The following is an 18,649-nucleotide window of genomic DNA, read 5'->3' as shown; positions in this document are numbered from 1 at the left end:
TCTCACTAAAGAAAACCCTTTTTAAGCAAAACCTCTTGTAGAAAATCCCAATTCACCCTGTCATATGCTTTTTCAAAGTCTAGCTTTAGTATGACCCCCTCTTGTTTAGTCCTCCTAAGCTCATGAAACACCTCATGGATAGTGACCACCCCATCTAAAATATTTCCGTTTTTCATAAATGCCGTCTGACTCTTACTCACCACCTTATCTGCAACTCTCTCAAGCCTATTTGTCAGTACTTTAGTCACAATTTTATAACAAACATAATATAAACATATTGGCCGATATTGGTTGATAGTTGCAGCATCTTTCGTTTTAGGAATCAGAGTAACCACCCCATAATTAAGTCTTCTAAGTTGCAACTCCTCAGCATGCGGGCTATCAAGCATTCTTTTGACCATCTCTTTAACCATCTCCCAAAAATGTTTCTAAAAGATTACTGGTAAGCCATCTGGGCCAGGAGCTGTATTGGTTTTCATCTCTTTAACTACTAACTCTAAAACCTCCATAGTGAAAGGCTTAGTCAACTCTTCATTGTCTAGTTCTGATAGCATGTGCTCTGTTGACCAAGGGGCTTCCACCAAGAGATATGTCCCCCCTGTCCTCTGAACCAAATAGTCTCTTATAGTAACTAGAAATGTGTTCTTGCAACTCTTTCTCATCTTGTATAACATTTCCTTCATGTTCCAAAGAAGCAATATTACATTTTATGTGTCTTCCATTGGCAGCACTATGGAAGAATGAAGTATTTGCATCTCCCTCAAGTAACCACTGACAAACTGACTGACAATGTGGACTGCATGAGCAATGTCAGGCCGGGTCACGGTGAGGTACACAAGGCTGCCTACAAGATGACGATAGCGAGTGGTATCCCTCAAGAGGAGTACCATCACTAGGGCGCAATTGGAGATGGAGCTCCATGGGTGTAGCAGCAGTGTGTGTATCGGTAAGACCTGAGCGTGAGATCAAATCCTGAGTATAGCGATGCTGAGAGAAATAGTAACCATCATTAGTTTTATCAACCTCAATTCCCAGAAAATAATGGAGAGAAAATCAATCTGACATCTTGAATTGCTCACTCAACTTTTTATTAACAAAAGCAATGTACTTCTGATCATCTCCAGTGATCAACATATCATCAACATAGAGAAGAAGCAAGGTACGACCGCGGTCAGATGTATGAGTGAAAAGTGCAGGGTCATGCTCACTAGAAGAGAAACCAGCAGCTTGAACCACAGAGCTGAACCGCTCAAACCAAGCACGAGGTGGTTGCTTTTTTCCCATAGAGGGCCTTTCGAAGGCGACAAACATGACCATCAGGAACTTCAATACCCAGAGGTGGCTGCATATAGAAAAAACTCATGTAGATCACCATGAAGGAAAGCATTTTTGACATCCATTTGAGAGATTTGCCAAGATCGAGCTGCAGCCACAGCAACCAGAGTACGAACAGAAATTGAAACAACGCAACCGTACTATCTATTTACGATAATTTGATTGCTGACAACACGACAACATCACGCTTCTCTTTCTTATTCTTATTTATATCATTGTCACTTTACCGGGCCGGAAAAGTGACACCATCATGTCTCAGGGTCGTATGCCTGGAACAAGAAGGGTCGTCGTACAATTTCGGCGATTACAAAAAAGAAGGGGGCGAGCTCCCTATCCCTCTTTGTCTTTCCACTTCCCTCGTTCAGGAACAAACACTTCGCCAAATTCTTTTGAGTCCCGGCCCGGTTTTTCCCCACTAACCAATTACGTTACGACCACTGAACAAACTTGGTTGACGAACATGGTTTATGCGCCGCTAATCTAGCGGCTTGTCGAGCATTTGACAAACTCACACCATCCATTTCAAATGGGATTTGTCCCGTGGACACACGAGCAATCCAATCCGTCGGATTTCCTTTTCCTCTTCCCATTCGAACTTCTGCGGGTTTCCCCGTAATAGGAAGATCTGCGAGAACTCTTACCCATATCTTACAATTTCTTCGGAATTGTCCGCTCATAGCACGATGGAATTGTCCGATTGTAGCCCGACGCGCTGCTTCAATGACTCGATATGAAAGACGACCAGCTCTACAACTTTTGGTGCCATATCTTCCAAAACCAAGTTGTGTACCATCCGGTTCGCGACCCCTACTACATCTGCATTTAAAATATTTACTATATTTCGTACGTTTCGGATATAGCACGTCCCTTCTTATTTTGACTATATGAGATCCGCACTTTGACACCTGAAATTCCGTTACGAGTAGATACTTCCGCAGGAGCATAATCGATTTTCTGGTTAAATACATTACAAGATGTTTTTCCATACTTTCCGCACTCAGTTCTAGCTATTTCCGCACCCCCTAATCGACCAGAACAACAAATACGTATCCCCTCCACCCCTTTTGGCATTATTAATGGAATATCCTTCACTATTTTACTAAAAATGGAACGAAATGAGATTGGATTGTTCCTCAGTTGAAAAGAGATGTCTTGAGCAATCAGAGAAGCACTTTGATAAACAGATTTGATCTTTACCGACTCAATTAAGGTATTAGTGTTTGTTCTATTAGACAAAAAAGATCGCATTTTTTGCACTTCGTTCAAATAAGAGTTGTACCCGTACGGAATTATCCTCTTTCTCAGTATGATCTCTATCATCATCTCTATTCCCTTTATCAATTTTCCTATCCTACCTAGGTCTATGAATTTCTCTATCAATTCCATTACCTTATCCTTACCCATGAGGTTCCTACATTTGATCCTAAATTGAGCTAGGAGTTGTTTCCGGGCATACTCAAAAAAAGGGTTATTATACACCCCAACCCCATCCCTTGGAAAAAAGAAGGTAGCACCGAAGAAAGGAAAGAGCGATATGGTGGTTTTTGTTGTTCACACGAAGCGAAGATCATTCGCTTGGCGAATGAAGTGGATCAACCTCTTTTTGGCTCAGGCCAAACACTTTTTCTCGCTGGTAGAGCTTTCTAAAAAAAGCGATGCGAGAGCGTATTCTCTTATCTAAGATTCCTCCCTTCGCTCCCCCCATCGTAGATGGTTCAGTCACACCCGGTGCCACGAAATGATTGAGAACTAGGACGGGGTCGAAATGCATTTTATTCTTAGTATTAAAAAAGTATTGCATGACCGAATAATTCAAGGAGGGGCGCACAGCGGGGAGGGTCCTTTTTAGTAGATGACTTGTCGGGCCGTCAGAGCGGGACTTCTTTGGTAAAAATAACTTGATTCTATTCCTTTTTAGTAAGGAGGTGGCATTTCCCATAAGGAAAGGTATGTCATTTACAACCCCGACGTATTGAGGCCGCTTGAAGGCCCCGCTCACCCGAAGTGATTTATCAAAATTCTTCTTTCTCGATGGTGATCGGTCATGGTATCCATGACGTTGCATCTTTTTCGGCCAAATCCGGATTTCGTTTTGCTTCTCCCGGTCAATCGACTCGACTCTTTTCCCTGCCCCCGGCCTCTCACTTCGTTTCGTTCTTCCTCTGTACCCTCGCTTGAATGAAGACACCCGATCGGCCCGACTTTCCCAAATGTCGGCCACCAGCCCTTTTCCTATAGTACGGGTCTTGATTTCTTGTCTTGTTTTCGTTTTAGTCGTGGTGATCGCCCGGGAAGAAAGAAATGAATGAATGTCCTTTTGGGAAAATGTAGAATAATACACCTACCGAGACGAAAGCCAAGGGCGAGTTTCATAGGTGGACGTATCGAACTAAAATAAGATCTAAGATTGACATCTTGATACAATGATTTACCATAATAATAAATAGAGTCAATGGTGACAGAGCCGTGGGAAGAGCCGCTTCTTTTTTGCGGCGGGGGCTTCCATTCATCAGCGCAGACTACATACACATGCTCTCTGAACCGTGCTAGATAGTCACCCATCACACGGCTCTCAAACCCAACCTGTGGTGGACCCTGGGGGACAAAGCAAAGTCAAAGCGCTTGATCCTTTGCCCCATACTTTGAGATCTTCCTCCCCGCCGATCAAGCAGCAACGCAGCTCGTGATAGGCTTAGCTTAAGCCGCTAACGTTCGGTTCGGATAAGTAAAGTCCCTTCGGTCAGTTCGCTCAGGTGGTCTTCCCTTATTTTCCCTAACGTTCAGAGTTGTTCTGGTTTGAGAAAGGAGCACCGCCAAGTCCACTAGGGGTGCCCTGAATGAATAAGAAATGGACAGCTGAGGTCAGGCTTGCATGAAAAAAGAAGATAATAAGTTAGATGTACACACCTGAGGTTGGTAAGAACTGAGGGACAATGCCCCCCCTCACTGGGCCCATCAGCGAAAGCAACTGCTACTTAATCGTAGGTTTGCTTTCATGCAAGGCCCCCGCTGCTGGAACAGGCGGTTGTCATTTTCAAGTAAATGCCCCGCCCCCTTTCTTTGCCCGCCGGCTGCCTAGCTCGTTATTCTTTGAGATCTGGATAGAGTCTCGCTTCGGGGCGGGGGAAGCATGGATTCGATAGATCTATCGAATCCATGCTGCAAGCAGCAAGCGTAGGCTAAAAAGGCAATAGTCTAACGTTGGGGTAGGGCGCGCCAAAACAACCGGGGGCCCTGGAGGGGTCAGTACAAAAGTACTATATTCTTTCCACTTACTTTCATTGGCTAGCTGCCTTTTGTAGCGCGCGTACTCTGATCCTCTTCTACGAATCTACACCTCTCTTTACTGAGCGAGACTTCATCTATATCCCTAAAAGTGGATTTGGATTCCCATTTATTCTTTGAATGACAGCTTCAACTAGGCTCCACCTTAGAGAGGGTTTTCGGTTTGAATCAAGATAGGGTCAGGGGCGCGTCGGAACAGTAGCTGCTTAGTCTCATCCGAGAGTCCAATCTCTTTTGTGCTTGCTTTTGTGTCTTTGAATAAAAAAGAAAGAAGGGGGTTGATTTAGGCTCCTTCCCTTCCACTGCATAGCAGCGCTATCAGGTACTACGAGCCCTCTGCCCCACGCATCTAACCAGCTCGCGTGGTTCACCGGTTCCACCGAAAACTCTCATTTGTTGAAGCGGAGCATAGTGTGGCGTCGAGCGAGAAATGTCTCTTTTTTGGTTTATTCACTGATCTGAAATGACACTTAGCACTTGTTTTTTTTATTGATTCCTGGGGCTAGGCGTTCGCAAAATCAGTCTATTCGAACCGCAGACGCACTTTTCAGATCAGTGACGGCCTCTCCAGCAGAGCTGGGCGCCGGGGCCCTGGATGCGCTAGCGATCGGCACATTAGGGGAGTACTTGCCCGGGTTTCTCGGCCTGGTATCCTTATCCTCGCGTTCATGATATCTACATTCAACTGTGCCCCGGAGACACGGTCGAAGCACGCCCGCCCCGTGTGCGTCTTTCACGACATGCTCTGGTCCCGGGTTTCTTCCTGTGGTCTTCTAGCGTTAGAAGAAGTCGTGTCCGTCCCGGACATCTGCAACGTCCTCTCACGCCTTTTTTGGGGGGACAAACAAAGATCAGGAAAAGACGGACCAAACCCATTCGGTGACTTTCGCGGTCGCCCTCACTGAACTGACTTGGATCTGAACTACGATTCAGATCAAGTCTTACCGAAATTGGATTTCCTTTTCGTGCCATATGTCGCTTAGACTTTACTTTTTCCCCTTTCCGCCCTTTCCTCTATTTGTTCGATAGGGTCTTCATTTTATTCGAATTCTAAACCCATTGTCGTCCACAGTTCCCTTGTCGACGTGAAGGGGCCAGCAGCCCCCAAACCAAAGTCTGAGATCAGAACTCATACCGCGGTTGTGGCTTGAAGGCCGCATGCAAGTTCTGAAATATTTAGAGAGTATGTGTTAGTACGAGATCGTGCTATCAACTTATTTCATCTTTCTCGATGATTAGGACAAAATTGTATCCCTTAGGAACCGTACATGCACCTTTGTTTGGATGCCGATCTAATATTGTTACAATACGAAATACTTGAAGGCCACACGCAATTGACTCACCTACATTTTATGCTCCCACCCTTTTGTAGAAAAAGCCTCTGCCTCTGGGGAAGTGCTCACATCAACTCCAATTTGGATGGAGCTTCTCGATGGGTTAGAGCGTTTGTGAACCAAAAAGGGGAAACACCCATCCTCCAAAGTAGTGAAGTGAGCCAGTACAATAAGACAATCGGTCTCATGGGCCAAGCCTGCTATCAGGCAGTGAGTGGGAATCAATCCTGAAAGAGAGAAGGTCTAGTGCTCTCAGAAAATATTTGATTCGCCGAAAAATTGGCTTTATCAGACCAATCCATGTTCAGAAGCCTTCCATCAAAAGTCAGTGGTCTAGGCCGCTTTCCTTGACTTTGAGTTGGATCTCATTCTTCTTCCCGGCACAAAAAGAGGGTAGACTTCATCCGAGACACATGGGTTCTTTTGCTTCCTTCAAAGAACTCGTCTTTGAGCCTCTAAAAAGAAGGGCATAGTATCCCAGCCACCTAGACCACCTAAAAGGAAGGAATTGGTCTTTAGCTTTGAGTGATCCAATCATTGGTGAATGGGTTCAGTAAGGTAGAAGGAAAGGGCCCCTCCCAACCTGGGAAATTCACAGCAGGAAAGACTGGCGCCGATCAGCGAAAGCGAACCCTTCAGTACATCGCGTTCAGCCCTCCCTCAAAATCCCATTTGTTTTATTGAGGAATCACTCTTGATCCTCTAAAGGCTCTTCTCCGTCTATAACTCAAAGTCCATCTGTCTCTCGTGGAAGCGCTTTAGAGTGCCTAGAAGATCCAGCAAACGGGGGTGCCAATGCTGTCCCAAGACCAGATCACGGTAGGTAGCTGCTTTAAAGAGGTTGGGAAACAGACTGGTGAACAATCTTCTTCTTGTTTTCTACGACCTAGAGCACTCTTTTTTTCAATCGTACGAAGAAACTCCGTGAAAAACCCAACTATCACTCCTATGAGACGGCTAACTCCCAACTCCAGATACATTCTTTAGAGTCGACCAAAGGACTCGTTGGTTTGGACATAGTTTCTTTGTTCCTGTGTTTCTGTTTTTCTCTCCCCCTTTTTTCACTTAGTTTAGTTGGAATGGAAAGAGAACTTCCTTCAGTTTTTCTTTTTTGTTGTTGCCTGGTTCGGTCTCTCCGAGTGGAATAAGTGGGTCCTTCTTCTTTTTCCTGACTGATGAAGGTCGAAACTGAAGATCGAATCAAGCGGAGTCTGGATTCCTATGTTCGTACCAACTCAAATGATTGATGAATTGGATCTTGAGTATGCTCACTTTGCTACTCAGCAAGGGTGAAAGAATGACAAAGAGACTGACATCACAGAGGATGGGAAGGACCCAATCGCCTGCCTCTTTCTTGGTCCACCCCCCTGGTGGGTACTTTATAGCTCACAACACGAGATAGGCAGATATGTGACATAGAAAAATTGCTTTCATTGACAACAAGACTCTCTTCCTGATTGGGATTGGTCTGTGCAGGATCTCCTTCCCTATGAGACTCTTGCTTCCCTTTGAAAGAGGCAGACCCCTACTTCAATTGTCATCTGACGCCTCTACCCCAGCTGTGGACTCAGACCTCTCACAACCAAAAAAAAGAAAATCAAAATCAAACGAATCCGAATATAACCAATCTATCGCCTTTGATGACTCGTTGACAGCCTCCTCAACCCAAGCTTCCATCTCCTGCTCCAGACATCGGCGCTTGCCCGCGCCAGTCCATGAAAGGTGGATGAAGGTGAGTTTGACTACGAACTCGAGGATGCTGGGAACGATCTCTTTTTGGGGAATCACTCCCGTCGAGAGGCCCTCTTCCTCCCTTTTTCTGAATCTGGTAGAGAGGCAAAAGAGAAGTCCAGAGAGACCTCGACTCTTTCAGGGAAAGGAGGGAGATCGAATGCGAGATGGAGTCCCTGCCGAATGGAATGGACATCCTTGGGGACAGCTGTGTAAGACTTAATTTACCAAAAAATGGGATGGAAAAACTACTAAAAATATCACAAGAAACCCAGCTCAAAGTGAATGGAGAGAGAACCCCTGCGCCTTGGAAGGATCTGAAGCTGTTCGGACACTCATAGACAAGTGAACTTCAATCCAGGATCCCTCGAAAAGTGAAGTGAACTAGCCAGGTAGAACAGTCAGGTTAGGAAAAGAGTCTTTCATGTCAAGGTGAACATAGACAGACAAGGTTAGTTTGTTTTCCTTAATTCTCAGAGAAAAGACTCGTTGCTGGAACTGAGAGCACTGGCGATTGCTTTCTTTCTGACCTTCAGCCGAGAAATTCCATACCTTCCACCGACTTCTTTTGTGTGTGGCCAGAACGTGATGCTTTCCAATGCCGAGTACTTTTCTTAACAATGTATGAAGCCCGTAAAACCGAAATCGATCCAAATCCACGACCTTGACGATCGAGGAAAAAGGGTATGTATTATTATGGTGTGAGCCTTCTTTCTTTTTGGCCTTAGATTATCATAAGCGAGGAATTGTGCGTGCTAGCCTTCAGACTATACTTTATTGTAGGGAAAGGGAAAAAATGGAGAATATCTTTAAGAACCCTAGAAAGAATTTCACTTGGAGCAACAGGGGTCAGGTCACACTATATCAATATCATAATTCTGTTTTTTAAATTGATACTGATTAGCCGTAAATCAATTTGATTTTGTTATGCCATTAAGGAAACACTATTTGGGATACAATACCCATTTTAGAACCGTTCACTACTAACAAATAGAATTTATAAAAATAACAAATAATAACAAATAATATAGTTAATGGTTCCAATTTTTCCTAAATTTGATGTGACTGGAAATCCTTTCTCTTTTCAATAGAAAGAGAAGGTATTTAAGCAATGTGTGTTTTGAGATACAATCGAAGAGAACAAAACTGGGTCCAATAAAAAACATGAATGAATTTATTAAAAGGGATTGGAAAGGGATAAGTACAAAGGGATTCAACGATCTAAAAAAATCAAAAAGGGTTTAATAATCCCCTCCTACGAATAAAAATTAGTAAAATAATGTGGATGAATAAGATTTTGCTCTATTTTGGATCGGATTCGGCGGCATGGCCAAGCGGTAAGGCAGGGGACTGCAAATCCTTTATCCCCAGTTCAAATCTGGGTGTCGCCTGACCAAAAAAATACTTAGGATTTCTTATTGTACTGATTGAACTCGACAAATTCTTGCCCTGCATAAGCAAAGGAAAAGAACTAGGCCTGTCGATACTGGATTTTACCATAGTTCTAGTTCTAAAAAAGACTGTCAATTTCTTCTTAAAAATAGGGCTCTGGCAGGGTTCTGGGTAGTGGCCCAAACCGATACCAATAGGGATGAGGGATATATACTTATGAATTTCATAATTGATTCTATTCCGCAATTCATAACTACGAAAGTAAGAGGTCAGAAATCTTTTTATCCAAAGGTCCCTAAAGGACATTCCTTTTTTGCTCCTAGGATTGAAGAAGAGATTATACGAAAGACTATCAAGACTTCCTAATTATCTGACACTACCTACACTAAAGTAAGGTCTACTGACTCTGTCTGGAATTAGATTGGATAGGCTGATGGGAAATTTAGGAGTTGTGGAAAGAAGAGACTTTCTTTCCATACTTACAAGAGACTCCGAGTACTCAAACATTTAATCAGGATGGTCGGTTAGCTCTTATCTTTTAGAATAACTTAGTAAAAAAAGTAAAAGTAATAAAGAAAATGAATCTCCTAACTCGGTAGCCCATGAGGTTCCAATGGTTAATTTTGGATTTTTTCAGGCAAGAAAGCAAAGAAGAAGGGAGGATTCTCTATTACCAACTTCCCCCATTGTCCTGTCCTCATTGGTCATTCATCTTTCCCAATCTAGTGCCATCGTTCTTCAAGGTGCCGAAGGGTTTGAAGCATACCTACTACCCCTCCCCTGAGCTTAGTTCAGAGTTGCCTCAGTGCGCTCGAGTAATAACTGGGAAAATCAAGGCTAGACAGGTCTTCGAGCCAACTTCAGGAAGAAATGCAAGTGAAAGAGAATGCTCTCGAGGGCGCAGGAGTCTTTTCTTTCTTATTTGAAATCCAAATCGAAATGCCTCAACTTGATAAATTAACTTATTTCTCACAATTCTTCTAGTTATGTCTTCTCCTCTTTGTTGGAAGATGAGTACACATCGGGTAATCCGCCCACGAGAGCCCAATCACAAGAGGCTCATACAGAAAGCAATCAGCCCATAGCCCAATATCGAGACCACAGCCTATTATTCAAACCACAAAGGATCCGTCTTTCATCGTCCAATCTTCTCGATCGAACATATTGACATCAATACTCCTTTCCATGGCCATTCACGGCCCGCGAAGATCAACCACTCGTGCCCGAGATCACTATCCAATCAAAAACCAGACTTCCAAGATCCATCTCACTCAGACCCTTTTGAATGTAGCGGATAACAACGGAGTGGGGCTATCGAATTGATATGTATTCGAATCTTAGGAGCTGGTAATCACTGATATGCTCATATTGGTGACGTTATTGTTGCTGTAATCAAAGAAGCAGTGCCCAAAATGCCTCTAGAAAGATCAGACAGAAGTAAGACGAGCTGTAATTGTACGTACATGTAAAGAACTCAAACGTGACAACGGTATGATAATACGATATGATGACGGTTGTCATTGATCAAGAAGGAAATCCAAAAGGAACTCGAGTTTTTGGTGCGATCGCTCGGGAATTGAGACTTATGAATTTCACTAAAAGAGTCTCATGAGCTCCTGAGGTATTAAAAATACTAGTAGTAGAGACTATGATATAGTAGGGTATCAGAATATAAATCAATTAGTAGATTGTGTCTAACGCGTATACATGAAAAAAAAGAATAATTAGATAATAATAAGAATAAGAATTCGAATCTTAATAAAAGGAAGGGTTCGAATAGCATCTACTAATATTACCGAAAACTTTGTGAAAATACTTCTACGAGAAGGTTTTATTGAAAACGTTCGAAAACCATAGGGAAAGTAACAAATCTTTCTTGGCACGTGCCCTTGCTCCTGGTCTTTGAACTAGTCATTAATGGTCAGCAACATAGGTACCCTTTTTCGGTATGCGTTGCGAACACTTTCATTTTTAGCGTCTCATCTTCTCTGGAGAAGCTCAAATCGAACGGATAGAGCAGATGGTCCAACTACAGAACTTCTTCTTTTTCATTACTTCCATGGTCGTGCCCCGTGGCACGGCAGCACCCGTACTATTGAAATGGTTCGTCAGTAGAGATGTTCCCACTGGTGCCTCTTCTTCCAATGGTACTATAATTCCTATTCCTATCCCTTTATTCCCTTTTTTGGTCTATCTACATTTAAGGAAATTCATACGCTCCATGGACAGAGCAAAAAGTGGAGTGTTGGTCAAAGCAAGCCGCCCTATTCTATTACCAGACAAAATGGAGAGAAGCTCATCCGCTAGAAATGCTTTATTTCGTTTTGTTCCCGTTCTTCATTTCCTTATTATCGAATCCATGGGGGACTTTTCATATTTAGAATCTTTCTGCGGTCTGCTCTGTTTACAATTCTTTCGTACTCTCTTCTCTTTACCACGCGATAGGTCAGCGAAGCGTGAGCGGGCGCTCCGAAGTAAAGGCCAAACACTTCGGCCTAAGGGGAATGAGCAACAAAATGACAATATGAGGTGCCCCGGGCACCCCCATATAGAAAGAAGGGTCGAAGGTTTTGGGCCTGTAGCTTTCCCCGCCCCCCCTCGTCGAGTGGTGCTTGTTTGGGGGGTGTGCCACCAGAAAGCTGGCCTGAAGCTCTCGCCTTACCAACGAGCCGACTGCTGATGGCTGTTGGTCATGACTACTACAAAAAAGTGAAGATGAATCTTTCTATTTCACATGGAGGAGTGTGCATCTTTATGTTGGGTGTTCTTCTGTCGTGCGACCCGATGGCTTATGTGCGACCTGTGGCCCACGCCTCCTATTCTATTTGTTCAGGGCAGGCGGCGTGAACTCTGATTCGATCCGGGTATTCAATCCCGCCGCTGAGATGCTCACTTGACTCCTTAACCTTGATAGGAAGATGGCTTATTCCAAAATTCGTGCATAAGGGTAAGGAACTTTGGATGAATTAATGCGAATGGGTGTAAGCCTCGCTGCTCGGAAACACCCAGTGCTGACCACACTGAGAGACACGAAAGCGCAGGTAATGCCAGTTGGCGAAGTGGCGTTAAGCATCCCTAGCGGTACGCAAAGAGAGGTCGTGATGATATCATCTACGTCCGTACCGCTCCTCGTGGAGTAGATCCCGCATCCAACCAACCCTTTTTTGACCAGGGAACGGGAGAATTCCCACTACCGCTGGCAGGCCAGCCGGGCCATGAGCGCGGTGGGAACGGGCTTCCCAAAAAGCGAGCCCCGGCCCGGGTCAGCATAGAATGGGGGGGACGGCCCTAATGTTGTGTTGGCCGGGTTGCGGGCGGATAAAAGCGGACGTGGGGACTCGGGTCGGGGCACAGCGTAACTAAGAGAGCCATTCCATTTAGGGAGAGACAGAATGGGCGGGCACAAGTGGTCTGGTGTCCGAGCCGATTGGTCAGACAACGACTACTGCACATATTAGATTCTATAGCCGCCTATCCCGGAATGGACTGGGATGGAATAGAAAGAACGCGAAGCAGCAAGCAAGGGATGAGCGCTTTGTTGCTAAAGTGCATACGTTTTCTTGCTGGGTCGGTTTGTTTTTGGGGGGTGGGGCAATAAGCTTGCTTCTTCACAAGCTTATCCCCGCCCCCTTTCCTGTCCGTCCCGACCGGCAGCAGTTGGGTCTCCCCATCTCTCCTCAACTTCCCCGGTCTTCGGCCCGAGCTGTATGAGGCAGAAACTCGTCCCACGTACGGTTCGGAGGCCGAGCCCCACCCCTGCAATAATGGTGCGGCTTAGGTCAACTAATACGAATAAGATACAGTTCACTCAACGATTTCCCTTGGGTCCCGAACTCCATATGGGGAAGGAACGTTGTTGTTTGCGAGGTCTCGATCATTTACATGGACCCACTTCTCATTCCATTTGTGGGAATTTGATGATTTATAAACCGTCCCCAACGAGCGAAAGGTTCATGTTTGAACATGATGAATCACTTCGTGCCGACCTGTTGCCCATAAACTTTCCTGCCTCATATGAGAATGGAAAACTGGAAGATTTTCTGCATCGGTGGATGAAGAATCACGAACATAAGAATTTCTGGTTTAGCATGTTCCCAGAAAGAAGATACTTTTTTTCCATTCGAGAAACGAGGAGCACGACTGAAGTGGCTATACATACAAATCCATTTACGGATCTATATGCTCCGATTGGAACTGGAAGTTCCAGAACTGGCGGCTGGTATACCACCATAATGAAATTGCCTTTTATTTTTAGTATTCGGATAGGATTTCTGTTGGCTTCATCGGGAGGCTCGCGTAGTTTGTTAAGTCAACTCCAAAAGGATAAGTTGCATTGGAATCGAGAAAGTTTCGTTCATAATTGCATAAAAGGAGTAAAAATAGTGGCTGCGGCGCGTCGAGGGTCAACCTTTGATATCGAATAACCTTTCGAGCCTTCCCCAATGGATCTCTATCCTCCTTTGAAACCAATAGAAGTTCACTGACCATCCCTGTCAAACATAACCCAAGGTAGGATCGAGAGGAGAAGAATAGGACTCTTGCTAGTATCATAACCTCTCGATGGGAGAATGAAACCATTAGATTAGTGGAAAGAAGAAAGAATGGGAAGAAACCAGCCAACTTACTAAGAGGAAGAAATGATGACCACTTTTTGTATTATCTCGAAAGTTTTCATTGGATCTAGAAGTAATCACAACTTCACTTTTCGCCGGAGATTTCATGGTAGTTTTTGGAAATTTCAATTGATTAATGAGGTCAGGAGACTCTATAATTCGAATGATATGTGGAGAGAGTGGGGTGTCTTACCCGAAGAAATCGATACCATGGTGTCGCATATACACGAAGGTTATTCTTCATTTCATCCCAAATTGGTATACAAAACCTATAAATATGGTAGGGGTGGTATGACTTTGCAGGAACATTTCGCTCTGGAAAGGCAAGATGAGCTTGGCTATTGTTGTGCCAGGCGCCCACTCATCAATGCTGGTGATTGGCCTTGTATGGCTGCGCCATCTCTTCCAATAGATGTACTACTTTTTTAAAACGTTAGCTAATATCTTAACGCGGGAGTTTCTAGTGATAAGAAACAATCTTCCGTCTAGATTATTTTATTATAATGAAATGTTGGATTACCACCAAAGGTTCTGGGATGGTCAAAGTGGTGTAGAGAAAATAGTCTGTGTGGATTTGAGTCATAGTATCCGGTATGTTTCTACGGAACGTCTATGGAATACCTTAAAGTGTCTACACAATCTGGGTGTGATTTCCCACATCTTAAAGGAATTTCTATCTCTCCCGATATATAATGCTGCCACTAACCTCCAAATTCCTCATTCGAATTGTATACCATTGATAGGTGAATTGAGCGACGTGCTCCTACATCTCTTTTTTCAACATCAATTCGATAGGGAGGTCCTGAGCCGGTATGAAGGTGTTCTTCATACAAGATGGGACACCAATGTCCTTCTAGCTTCAACACGCTATGATTCATATCATCTTGATCGTCCTCAAATTGTGGACATCTTAAGGCACGTAAATCTAAGTGGATTTATTTCCGTGATCGAACGTGGTGGCGGGGGCATGCACGTGAACCCTGAGAAATCTCAGATATTCCTCAGTGCAGATGGTGATGTTAGTATCCCTCAACTAAGTGAAGGTGAGACTGACTATGATAGTGAATGATTCCGGGGAATTGGATAGAGTAACCTATTCATAATAATGATGAGTATCCTCGGGGGCATGTCCTACTTTGTGAAGTAAGGTTCCAAGAAAGGGAGAGAAGAGATAGATGGATCTGAACCTGGAATCAAAGGGATCTGCGAAAGGGATTTTGAAGAATCTTACGTCCTTGAGAAAAGTAAAAAGATAGGCAAGGGAAGTAATGTCAAACCTGAAAAAGAATATGGCACGAGAGATTGAATATAGGGAGGAATGAATCGGGCATCAAGTAAACTAAGGCATCAAGGAAAGTAAGACTTGAGGATGGAAGGGAGGAAGGAACCAATAAGCCACCGTCAGTGTACCAGTCATTGGGACAGGTGCCGTGTGTTCAGTCTACCTGCCTTTAGTACGACCCGGATGAAAAGATGCTTACTTTTCTTAAAGGTTAGGCCAAATGATTCTAAGCTTGAGGACCCATTCTATCCGGGCCTAAATGCTGGAGTTTCAGAATTCACTCTACTTCTTACTGACTTTCGTCGAATATATCCTATGTGCTTAACACATTGACGTCGGCGGCTAAGCTTTCTTTCTAATGGTAAGCCGGGGATCTAATAGTCCACTTCACCCTATCAAACTTGACCTCGATATAGGTTGCTTTTTGATGACTAGTTAATAGAATAGACGGTATCTATTATTTTCTACCTCCTCTACCTAGATCTCCTTTTCCTAAGGAGGGAGAGAAGACGGTTCTCCGGGACGGAAGACATCTCTCACTCGTACATATATGGATGGGTTTTCTACATCAGAAAGGGATGAAACTAAGCAGCAGAGATTGCTAAAATAGCAAAGGGGATCCAGATTATTTCAGAACTCCAACTGAATGATGCTATACTCGAATCTGATTCTGCTGCAGCTTGACAAGGACCTGTGAAAATGCTGATATCTCGAATCCCTATCTTATTAAAATGGGGTAGCTTTACTGAAGTACTGCAAGAAAAGTATGGAAAAAAGCATAGTCGGTACTTCTTAATGCGGTACGTAAGCTGGTTATCCTGACTAACAATCATGCCTTGCTTGGATTTAGGGATTAGGAATTCTTATTGGGAAAGAGATTGGATTGGCATTCAAGTAGGAGTAGATCCTATTGGTCCAAAGTAGGCATTCTTGTATCAATTAAAGTAGCTATCTTCATGAAATAAGCGCTAAGATTCTAGTTCAAAGATAGGAGCATTAAGCTCTAAATCCAGTCAGTCCAGCTGGAAGTTTCACTAACTACTTAGGGAACTGGGGACCAGACCAGAGTTATGATTGGTGTATTCCATTCCTACTGTAATTGAGACTTGCCCTCGCTCACGGGTGATTCCTTATAGCTTGATCCATGTGATGGCTGTTCTCTGCAATGAACCACAACATGTCCATGGACTTCACAGAGAATTGAGTGAATGCACTAAAAACCAAGAAATGACATAGCGAGAACTGAGCAGCTCGAAAAGCTCGGACTTCGTATATAGAAAGTAGAACTAAAAGAAGATGAGTAGAGATTGAATCGAGCATAGAAATAAGAGAGTTTTGCTTAGCACTGTTCGGTTCGTCTTTCTTTACAAGTCAATCTATGCATAATTCTATTTCTTGCAGCGCTGAATCCGCTTTTGAAATACAGATCAGGGGGCGGTATTCTTATTCCTTGGCTCGCCACTTATGAAACAAAACTAGATATTTCTTATTATTTTCTTAGGAGCTGAGCTCCGCATGCGGTTCGATTAAGATGCGACAGAACCTTATCCATTAGTCTTGGCTATGCCAGGGATGGAGGGAGTCATCAGTCGCACAAGCTTATTGCTAAAGCCAAGACAGGACATAATAGTTTCTAAGTAATGCCATTGTACCCGCTTTCATCATGCCCAACTCAAAAACCATTTATCCCATACTTCTTCTTTTCTTGTTCCTTCGTATGAATAACAGGAATCCCGGTTCGGATGGTTGACCAACATTATGATTGTGTATGAACTAGGGCTTTGGCTCAACACCTGCTGTATTTCTTGCCCATCCTTTTGTGGTATCGAAGCTGTTCATTGAGATCCATAGGTTCACGTTACAACCCACCAATAGTCGATTCTAGAGCGAAAGGCGAAAAAGATAGGACGGGGACCCTTCGGAAGAAGGTATATGCCCGTAGTATCAAGAAAATATTCATGGTTGCAAGAGCGAGGTTAGTCATCCTCACCATCACCATCAAATACCGGTACTCGCTTTTTCTACAAGCTTGATTTACGAACTCGACCTTTCGCAGGAAGGAAGTTCCGTATACCATCAACGGAGTCAAACCTCTAGAGGGTCACATATATCTAAATACTAGTTCCGATCATACCAGTACTTACTTCCGTGGAGATACGAGAAAGGGGGAGAAGATGCGATTATGTATCATAAATACTAAGGCCAGACAGACTAAAAGGGGCTTTTGGATACGAAGAAGGTTTTCACGTCTTGCTTTGAGTGGTATGCTTCCTCACTGTTGCTATTCTGCCCTTTCCCGGTAGTCAACCACCAACGAACGCAAGGAGATCTGGACCTGCATGTAATGTTTTTTTTGCCAATACTCTAAAGCAGCTTCCTTACATCAACATGGGATTGCAAAAGGGAGGGAATTGAAAAAGGCGACTCCTCCTTAGTAGGAATAGTAGCTGAGGCTGCTTCAACTCATAACGAAGCTATTCCAGCACATAAGTCCGGGATGATCTGAGGTCGCTGGTCTCACATGGAAGAGATACGAGCCTCCGCTGGATAAACACCAGAACTGGTATCGACTTCTTTTGTTCGTAACGAACAAGCAACGGATTGGGGATTGCCAATAGAAAAAGATACAACCAACCAGCAGCTTTTGGAAACCAGGATCACCCCCATTGTAAAGAGAACACGGCACCCCTTTCTGTGGGGGCTCGCAAAGGTATTATACTGGATGTGCGCAGAGAGCTAATGAAACTCCATTCCTTTTTCTCTATACTCAAGGATCTGCTATAGCTTGCTTTTCCAAGAGTATTGTATTGACCTGATTCCCCAGGAAAGAGTTGATGACATCTCAACGCAAGAAGGTAGAGAAGAATCCCTAGCGAAGATGTGCCGAGCGCGAGGAAGCCTGTCTTCCCCGAGATTATTTATTCCTCTTATTTCTTATATGAATAACTGAAATCAATCCTCACTTGTATTAACTTCATGAGTGAAGAGATAGAGAAACCCTCAATACCGGCACTGCTCCTATCAAAATCAAATAATTGGATTTGTTTCCCCACTTCCTCCACGGGATTCGTACATCGGATGAGGATTCCTACAACGGTACAACGGATTAATCCATTCAAATCAATGAAACCATTAGGTACGCCCCGGGATCTACTCTATTTTTAGATTTGCTAATGCCGAGATCCGATGCGAAAGCAAAGCGAAGGTTGTTATTCAATAGTTGTTGCCGGTAAAGGAACAGCGGAACGGGTATCTTTAGCAAAGCAATTTGGATTGGTTGAATCGTATTGAGTTCCGGTCTCTTATAGGGTCTTTCTTTGTCCTACTTATAGTATCTTTCCTCCAGCCTATCGAAACTCGTGTTTTTATTAACCAACAACACATGCACTTTGTTAGAACTAAAGAAAAGGTTATTCAATCCACTAGTGCAACTGAAGTGAAGGAATTACCTATTCTGAACCTCCACAAGAAAGAGCTCATAACCACTGCTTGTGAACAGTTCTCCTCAACTGAAGGCGCACTACTTTTACTATCAGTCTTGTCTCTCGAGGGCACTCTTTCGATCTCGAACAAACTTACTTCTCCGGAAGAGAGATATTAAGAAAACCCGATTTCCAGTCCTGTCTTAAGAACCCGACTCCAAAGAAAGAAAAAAGAAAAGCGAACTAAAAGAGAAC

General features: G+C 43.8%; 1 non-coding gene and 3 pseudogenes across 1 annotated transcript; 3 read left to right on the top strand and 1 right to left on the bottom strand.

Moving 5' to 3' along the window:
- Positions 1–1,884: 1,884 nt before the first annotated feature.
- On the bottom strand, positions 1,885–5,650 carry LOC119313077 (annotated as a pseudogene).
- A 3,355-nt stretch (positions 5,651–9,005) lies between these two features.
- On the top strand, positions 9,006–9,076 carry TRNAC-GCA. The gene has a single exon. It is a non-coding gene; the product is annotated as a tRNA-Cys (tRNA).
- A 1,907-nt stretch (positions 9,077–10,983) lies between these two features.
- LOC119310786 lies at positions 10,984–11,924 on the top strand (annotated as a pseudogene).
- A 709-nt stretch (positions 11,925–12,633) lies between these two features.
- LOC119313079 lies at positions 12,634–13,689 on the top strand (annotated as a pseudogene).
- Positions 13,690–18,649: the final 4,960 nt, after the last annotated feature.

This window comes from Triticum dicoccoides, chromosome 5B (assembly GCF_002162155.2).
Source record: "Triticum dicoccoides isolate Atlit2015 ecotype Zavitan chromosome 5B, WEW_v2.0, whole genome shotgun sequence".
NCBI classification, from domain to species: Eukaryota; Viridiplantae; Streptophyta; class Magnoliopsida; order Poales; family Poaceae; genus Triticum; species Triticum dicoccoides.
Note: the sequence above shows the minus strand (reverse complement) of the source record. Positions and strands in the feature narration are given on the sequence as shown.